Genomic DNA, 10,114 nt, shown 5'->3' with positions numbered 1-10,114 from the left:
ACACAACCTTCAATGTACAGAGGGCTGTAAGTGTGTATGGGGCCAGTAAGTGTTCAGGCTAATGGACCTATAATTTAATGTAAGCGACACAACCTTCAATGTACAGAGGGCTGTAAGTGTGAAGCTGATGAGGACTGCTGCAATATGCATACTATTACAGATGGAATAGATACCTAATATGTTATTATGAATTACAATTTATAATTGGTATATTCCTTTATTATTTAAAATATAGAAAATGAAAGTAATTTTTATTGCAACATTTTAATTATTTGACCTAAAAATGTACTTAGGAACACAAAATTGTATTTGTATGTGGACTAGGATGAAAATTATTTGCCAAATGATTAAATTGGTGGCCATTTTAAATTTCCATATGCCTGTCATTTTGAAGTTTAAGATATTTGCAATGATTGGATGACTATAAATCTAAAGTATTATATTAATTGACTACTGAAATGTACATAAACAAAAACAGTTTACTTCTATGTTAACCAGGAGTTGAGATATAATTTTTAAAATTTTTAAATGGCGGCCATTTTGAATTTCAAGATGGTTACATATGATTAAATGACTATATAAATGAAACCAAACAATTCACGGACCATTGAAATGTACATAGACAAAAAACAAAATGTGCTTCTACATTAACCAGGAGTTGATAAATCTGAAAAATATATTAAAATGGCTGCCAATTTGAATTTCAAGATGGTCGTCATAATTGAATGACTATATAAATGAAATCATCCAATTCATGGACTACAAAAATGTACATGGACAAAAACAAGTGTGCTTCCACGTTAACCGGGAGTTGAGATATTTGAAAAATATATTAAAATGGTAGCCATTTTTGAATTTCAAGATGGCTACCAAGACTAGACAACAATTTCCTTTTTAACAAAACAATCATCTGAGCTCATAAAATTATTTTTCTGTTTTAAATGGGAGTAAAGATGGAGAAAAAATATATTGAAATTACGTCCATTTTTAATTTCAAGATGGTTGCCATAATAATATGTAAATAATAAAATATATCTTTGAATTCACGGACCTAAACTCTTTAATAGACCCTAAAAATATTTTTCTATTTTAAATGGGAGTGGAGATATCATTGGCGGATCCAGAAAATCCATTTAGGGGGCCCCAGTGGTAAAAAAAAAATAATAATTAACATATAATAAAATTATAACTATCGCAAAATTATGGGGGGGGGGGGTCGTGCCCCTGCCCTCCACCCCCTCCCCCAAGATCCACCTGTGAAAATACATTTCTGGTTCAGGTAGATCATGGGAACATATGACCAACATTTTATTAACTTGAGCAAAAACAAAATGCAACCTTAAAAAAATAAACATAACTCCCTAGACTATTATTATCGTACGATTGAAAATATATATCTTATCACTGATAAGACATACACATTTAATCAACTATTGTAATATAATGTACTCCTCATAAAAATGTTAAACAACAACTAATGGCGTATTATTTGACAATATTTCGAATCACGGTGTTCTGATCTTCTGTCCCGATGTCGTGTGGTATAATAAAAAAAAAAATGACTTACTCCACATTGAGAGCCGATAAATACTGGTAACTTATAGCCGAATAGTTTGAGCAGCCGGTGTGAAACAAAGGTAACTGTCGGTGTAAAATTGTTACGTCATGTGTATTGTGATGTCATGTGTTGTCATGGCACTCAATGTGAGAATTACGCTTCATTCGGGTGTGCTCGGAAATGCATATTATTTCCGAGATGAAATTCGTTAAAGTTTGATTTGTTTAACGACACCACTAGAGGACATTGATTTATTAATCTTGGGCTAAAGACAGGAAGCCTGATACATTTTTTTCATCAGTAGCAAGTGATCTGTTATATGCCTATATAGCTGTTTGGCAGTAATGAATAAATGTTGTTATCCAGATTCGGGCATTTTCATTACATTTGCCTAAATAACCCCTCTCCACTCCACCTACGCCTATGAGGGCTCCAAGACCACTTTTTGTCAAATGTTCGCCTTTTTTTCTATGTTAAAGGGACATTCCTGAGTTTGCTACAGTTTATAAGATGTTACCGACTAACAAAGACTTTTTAATGATTTTATTACATATCAAATATATTTTTCGACATAAAATATCAGTGGCTATATATTAAACGTGTTTCTGATCGTTCCAATATTTGTACTAGGTTAAATTTCATTTTACAGTTAAGTACACTTATAACGAACATGCTTAGAACGAACTACTGCATAGAATGAACTTATCGTAAAGTCCTGTTTTATCTCCCTATACATTATTAACACACTTCTTTATATGTGTACAACGAACTACTGCTATAACGAACTATCATGGTCCCTTCCGGTTCGTTATAAGAGTTCTTCACATATAATTTGTTCGTACGTTTGAAATTATTTCAAGACAAAATCCAGTTTGGGCTTCTTACAAATAGTAAGACGACTGGAAACACATTGAATATACAGACACTGATATTCTAAACCAGAAAATATATTTAATATGTAAGCTTAATCGTAGAAATACTTTATTAGTCGGAAACATCTTACAATGCAGCAAACTCAAGAGTGTCCCTTTAAGAGTCACAAGACGAGAAAAATACCAAAGCATGTGATTATGAGATTACAGTCAGTGACAGAGGTTTACTGCTTTGATTATGAGATTACAGTCTGTGACAGAGGTTTACTGCTTTGATTATGAGATTACAGTCTGTGACAGAGGTTTACTGCTTTGATTATGAGATTACAGTCACTGACAGAGGTTTACTGCTTTGATTATGAGATTACAGTCACTGACAGAGGTTTACTGCTTTGATTATGAGATTACAGTCACTGACAGAGGTTTACTGCTTTGATTATGAGATTACAGTCAGTGACAGAGGTTTACTGCTTTGATTATGAGATTACAGTCTGTGACAGAGGTTTACTGCTTTGATTATGAGATTACAGTCTGTGACAGAGGTTTACTGCTTTGATTATGAGATTACAGTCAGTGACAGAGGTTTACTGCTTTGATTATGAGATTACAGTCTGTGACAGAGGTTTACTGCTTTGATTATGAGATTACAGTCAGTGACAGAGGTTTACTGCTTTGATTATGAGATTACAGTCTGTGACAGAGGTTTACTGCTTTGATTATGAGATTACAGTCACTGACAGAGGTTTACTGCTTTGATTATGAGATTACAGTCTGTGACAGAGGTTTACTGCTTTGATTATGAGATTACAGTCTGTGACAGAGGTTTACTGTTTTGATTATGAGATTACAGTCTGTGACAGAGGTTTACTGCTTTGATTATGAGATTACAGTCTGTGACAGAGGTTTACTGCTTTGATTATCAGTCAGTGACAGAGGTTTACTGCTTTGATTATGAGATTACAGTCTGTGACATGGGTTTACTGTTTTGATTATGAGATTACAGTCTGTGACAGAGGTTTACTGCTTTGATTATGAGATTACAGTCTGTGACAGAGGTTTACTGCTTTGATTATCAGTCAGTGACAGAGGTTTACTGCTTTGATTATGAGATTACAGTCTGTGACAGAGGCTTACTGCTTTGATTATGAGATTACAGTCTGTGACAGAGGTTTACTGCTTTGATTATGAGATTACAGTCTGTGACAGAGGTTTACTGCTTTGATTATCAGTCAGTGACAGAGGTTTACTGCTGTGATTATGAGATTACAGTCTGTGACAGAGGTTTACTGCTTTGATTATGAGATTACAGTCAGTGACAGAGGTTTACTGCTTTGATTATGAGATTACAGTCTGTGACAGAGGTTTACTGCTTTGATTATCAGTCAGTGACAGAGGTTTACTGCTGTGATTATGAGATTACAGTCTGTGACAGAGGTTTACTGCTTTGATTATCAGTCAGTGACAGAGGTTTACTGCTTTGATTATGAGATTACAGTCTGTGACAGAGGTTTACTGCTTTGATTATGAGATTACAGTCTGTGACAGAGGTTTACTGCTTTGATTATGAGATTACAGTCACTGACAGAGGTTTACTGCTTTGATTATGAGATTACAGTCTGTGACAGAGGTTTACTGGTTTGAATCAATCGATCAACTTCCAATACTTCGTGCAGTTCACACATCACAAAGAAAATGCTTTTTATTAATTTAGTAAACAACTATATATCTCCAGTGGCGTAGGCAGGATTTTGTATTGGGGTGGAGGGGGGAGGCACCTGTTTAGTGGGATATGACATAGGAACCTTTTTAATGTTATTAATAAGCGAAAAGGTAAACATTTCCCGGGATTGGGGGTGGGGGGTGGGGGGGGGGACACTATATATCTCTCAGACGCTTTGTCGTTCGTTCACCATGAACATGGTGAATAATTCTTGTGTGAAGAGGTGGATCTAATTATACAGTCGTGTTTAAAAAAAAACAAATTAAAAAAACAACAACATATTTTTGTTAAAGAGGCATCTTGTTTGAAAAGGGGAGGGGGTTCTAAACCCCCCCCCCCACACACACACACACACACAGTGACACACACACGCACCCGTATCGGCTACTGAACATAATGACAATATTCAGCTTAGTGGGTAGGGTCACACGCTATGTTGTGTAGGATATGAAGTCGAGGGTATTTTTACTCGTCCCAACCAGTGCCCAACGATTCAAAAGATCGTTTATGCTGTGGGAGCCAAATTTTTCTTCGAAGTGGCTAACAATTGCGTGACATGATTAGGCATTGTAACATAATGCTAATATTCAGCTTAGTGGATAAGGAGTGATATCGTGTAAGATATTAATAAATGAATGAATGAATGTTTAACGACACCCCAGCACGAAAAATACATCGTGCTGGGGTGTCGTTAAACATTCATTCATTCAATTGTTAGTTTCGCTCCCACAGTGTATACATATATATATATATATATATATATATATATATATATATATATATATATATATACTCTTCAAAAGAAGAAAAACGCAAAACCACATTGTCGTAACATTTGGAGAATTGATTTAATTATTGAATGGTGAGTCCGATAATTACCAAATGTTGCAGGATTGTTCACAATTCACTCTAGTCCATTGTGAGTAAGTGATAGGACACACCACCAAGGTCAAGGTCATCTGGAGTCAATACCGGATGTGGTCTCCGCGTGTGTTGACAACTGCCTGGCACCGCCTGCCCATTGAAGCAACCAGAGTACGGATGACGTCCCGGGGGATGGTGGCCCACTCGGCCTGCAAGGCTGCTGCCAGCTCGGGCGGGCAGGGTCTGGGGCTGTGGTTGTCGCTGTCGGAGGCGTCGGTCCAACTCGTTCCATAGATGCTCAATTGGGTTCAAATCCGGTGATATCGATGGCCAAGGAAGGACATTAATGTTGTTGTTCTGTAGGAAAGCCGTTGTGAGACGTGCTGTGTGAGGCCTGGCGTTATCATGTTGGAACACTGCGTTGGCGTTGGCCATAACTGGAACGATGTGTGGCCGGAGGATCTGGTCAATGTAGCCCTGTGCATTCAGGTAGCCCTGCACGTGGACCAGGTCAGTTCTGCCAGTGTGTGAGATGGCTGCCCACACCATGACACTACCCCCGCCGAATCTGTCCACTTCCTGCACGCAGTTTGCCGCATAACGTTCACCACGACGCCTATATACGCGACATCTTCCATCATGACGTCGGAGCAGAAATCGGGACTCGTCACTGAACCACACCTGTCTCCATCGCAGTTGAGGCCATTGTCGATGAATCTGGCACCACTGCAGTCGGAGTCGACGGTGTTGTGGTGTTAAGATGACACCTCGAACTGGACGTCTGGCACGAATTCCTACCTCACGTAGGCGGTTCCGTACGGTCTGGTCGGATATCCTGCGCAAACCTGGTATTGCTGCGGCTGTGGAGGTGGCAGTAGTCAATCGTTCCCGAAGGTGGCGTACCCGGATGTAGCGGTCATGCCCGGGGGTAGTGACCCGTGGTCGACCGGATCTAGGGAGGTCACGTGTTGATCCATGTTGCTGGTAACGGTCCCACAGTCTGGAGATGGTGCTTGGGGACACATGGAATGCCCTGGCAACGGCCGTTCTGGATTCGCCTGCGTCTAGTCGGCCGATGGCATTGTTTCTCTGCGGGTTCACTGAGACGTGGCATGTCCTGGATTGTCAACTGTCGGCCAGATACAGAGGCCAGGCAAGCGAACACCCTGCACTTTTATACTGTCGGTGTTCATGTTGCACGTGCAGACAACGCACGTGCAGTGGTGACATGGTTTGCACGTGGCTGCGTTTTTGCGAATATTCACATTTTGGAACTTTATTGTACAGTAGCTGCGTTTTATCGAATGTAACCGTGGGAATGTGTTTGGGACATGCAATGACCTTATATTCACAAAGCATGAACCGGTGAGAAACATAAATCGGAGTTATAACCCATTTGTACCCTTTTGCGTTTCTTTTTTTGAAGAGTATATATATATATATATAATATATATATATATATATATATATATATACACTGTGGGAGCGAAACTAACAATTGTGTGACGTGATTAATCATTGTAACATAATGTCACTATTGAGCTTTTTGGGTAGGGCGAGTTGTCGTGTGAGATATGTAGTCTGAGTCCTTTTTTCTCGTCCCAACCAGTATCCAACGATTCTTAGATCGTTGTTTATGCTGCGGGAGCCAAACTTCATTTCCAACCATCTAACAATTGTTTGACGTCATTTGTCATTATAACGTGATGGTGATGGCAACATTCAAGGGACATTCCTGAGTTTGCTGCTATATTTAAAATGTTATCGACTAACAGACTTTTTAATGATTGTAATTACATATCAAATACATTTTTTTTGCATAAAATATTAGTGGCTTTATATTAAACGTATTTCAGATCGTTCTAATACTTGTGTTAGGTTAAATTTCATTTTATTTCCCAAAAATATTTTTCCGTACGTACGAAATTATTTGAAGACAAAATCCAGTTTGGGCTTCTTACAAATATTAAGACGACCAGAAAGACATTGAATGTACAGACACTGGTATTCTATACAAAAAATATATATTTAATATCTAAGTTTAATCGTACAAATATTTTATTAGTCTAAAACATCTTACAATGCAGCAAACTCGGGAATGTCCTTTTCAGCTTAGTGGGTAGGCGCAATGTCGTGTTACCGGGCTGTAGGATAAAAAGATAAAAGATAAAAAGATAAAAACTTTATTGCATATAAACATTCCACATACGGAACTGGATGCAAAACATATGCATAAACAAGAAACAAACAAAATGACTAAATAAGGACTAATTATGGGCAATGCATGTATAATCGTGGACAAATTTGCATACAGCATCAGCACAGGCTAGATTTTGGTTTTGCATAATATTACTCTTCAAAAAAAGAAACGCAAAAGGGTACAAATGGGTTATAACTCCGATTTTATGTTTCCTACCGGTTCATGCTTTGTGAATATAAGGTCATTGCATGTCCCAAACACATTCCCACGGTTACATTCGATAAAACGCAGCTACTGTACAATAAAGTTCCAAAATGTGAATATTCGCAAAAACGCAGCCACGTGCAAACCATGTCACCACTGCACGTGCGTTGTCTGCACGTGCAACATGAACACCGACAGTATAAAAGTGCAGGGTGTTCGCTTGCCTGGCCTCTGTATCTGGCCGACAGTTGACAATCCAGGACATGCCACGTCTCAGTGAACCGCAGAGAAACAATGCCATATGCCGACTAGACGCAGGCGAATCCAGAACGGCCGTTGCCAGGGCATTCCATGTGTCCCCAAGCACCATCTCCAGACTGTGGGACCGTTACCAGCAACATGGATCAACACGTGACCTCCCTAGATCCGGTCGACCACGGGTCACTAACCCCGGGCAGGACCGCTACATCCGGGTACGCCACCTTCGGGAACGATTGACTACTGCCACCTCCACAGCCGCAGCAATACCAGGTTTGCGCAGGATATCCGACCAGACCGTACGGAACCGCCTACGTGAGGTAGGAATTCGTGCCAGACGTCCAGTTCGAGGTGTCATCTTAACACCACAACACCGTCGACTCCGACTGCAGTGGTGCCAGATTCATCGACAATGGCCTCAACTGCGATGGAGACAGGTGTGGTTCAGTGACGAGTCCCGATTTCTGCTCCGACGTCATGATGGAAGATGTCGCGTGTATAGGCGTCGTGGTGAACGTTATGCGGCAAACTGCGTGCAGGAAGTGGACAGATTCGGCGGGGGTAGTGTCATGGTGTGGGCAGCCATCTCACACACTGGCAGAACTGACCTGGTCCACGTGCAGGGCAACCTGAATGCACAGGGCTACATTGACCAGATCCTCCGGCCACACATCGTTCCAGTTATGGCCAACGCCAACGCAGTGTTCCAACATGACAACACCAGGCCTCACACAGCACGTCTCACAACGGCTTTCCTACAGAACAACAACATTAATGGCCTTCCTTGGCCATCAATATCACCGGATTTGAACCCAATTGAGCATCTATGGGACGAGTTGGACCGACGCCTCCGACAGCGACAACCACAGCCCCAGACCCTGCCCGAGCTGGCAGCAGCCTTGCAGGCCGAGTGGGCCACCATCCCCCGGGACGTCATCCGTACTCTGGTTGCTTCCATGGGCAGGCGGTGCCAGGCAGTTGTCAACACACGCGGAGGCCACACCCGGTATTGACTCCAGATGACCTTGACCTTGGTGGTGTGTCCTATCACTTACTCACAATGGACTAGAGTGAATTGTGAACAATCCTGCAACATTTGGTAATTATCGGACTCACCATTCAATAATTAAATCAATTCTCCAAATGTTACGACAATGTGGTTTTGCGTTTTTTCTTTTGAAGAGTAATATATATAAATTTTTCTTGCATACTCATACTTTTAAACAGGTAATTATGGAAAGTTAGACATGCATATAATTTGATACGTTGACTATTATATTTCTTACATATTGTGATATGATGGTATTCATCTTCAATTACATTGCAGTGATCGATCACATAAACGTTCTTCCACTGGACTGAAGGGTTTTGTATGGCGCCCAGTCTCTATTTTTAATTTGTGGTCGATGTTGTTGGGGGGGGGGGAGTGTTGGGTTTTAAAAAAAAATTCTTGTGACAACCAGTGTCGAACGATTCTTAGATAATTGTTTATGCTGTGGGAGCCGAACTTCGCTTCTTGTCGTTTTAACATAATGGTAATATTCAGCTCAGGGGGTAACGATTTATAGATTGTAGTTTATGCCGTGGGAGCCAAACGTCGCTTCCAAAAGTCTAACAATTGTGTGACGTCATTTGTCATTGTGACATAATGGCAATATTCAGTTTAGGAGGGTAGGGCGCGATAGTGGTGTAGGATACGAAGTCAATGTTTTTTGGGGTTGTTTTTTTATTATTATTATTTTCATCCCAAACAGTGTTAAAGTGCCTAACAATTCTTAGATCGTTGTTTATTGTGTGGTAGCCAAACGACTGAAAGGATATGACATTTTATTATATTAAGGGGCCATTCAAATATTACGTAAAGCTTAAAGGGTGGGGGTGTAAGTCCAAGCGTTATGTGGCGTTACAAGGGGTGGGGGTGTATTGAACACCGTTACGTAACACAATTTTGTTTTTTCTTAAACGTGCCATGCCATGACAACAATATATAATGTAGGTTTTTAGAGGTAAATGTAAACCCAAAAAATTATAAATCAAGCTGAAATGCTTCAATACACCAGATTTTTTAAAATGGCGCAAGTGAAAACCCGCGGGTTTTTTTTTCCATCGTACAGCAATATATCACTTTAATGACGTCATCGTAGTACACATGGGTATAAATAAACATTGCCACTTTACTTTTTCTGTGTGTTGGGGGGGGGGGGGGGGTATTTCCAAGCGTTACGTAATATTTTGGTGGTGTATGGTCTAGCGTTACAAGGGGGTGGGTGGGTGTCTAATTTTGATGAAAATAGCATTACGTAATATTTGAACGGCCCCTAATTCGGGCAAAAACGATATTATAGATATTCGGGGAAAACAAGCTGGTCTGAGACCTTTTCACCATATATTTCCTTCATTCTACCCACAATATTAGTTCATTTGGTACCCAATAGCCC

Source organism: Gigantopelta aegis, chromosome 11 (genome assembly GCF_016097555.1).
Source record: "Gigantopelta aegis isolate Gae_Host chromosome 11, Gae_host_genome, whole genome shotgun sequence".
NCBI classification, from domain to species: domain Eukaryota; kingdom Metazoa; phylum Mollusca; class Gastropoda; order Neomphalida; family Peltospiridae; genus Gigantopelta; species Gigantopelta aegis.
Note: the sequence above shows the minus strand (reverse complement) of the source record.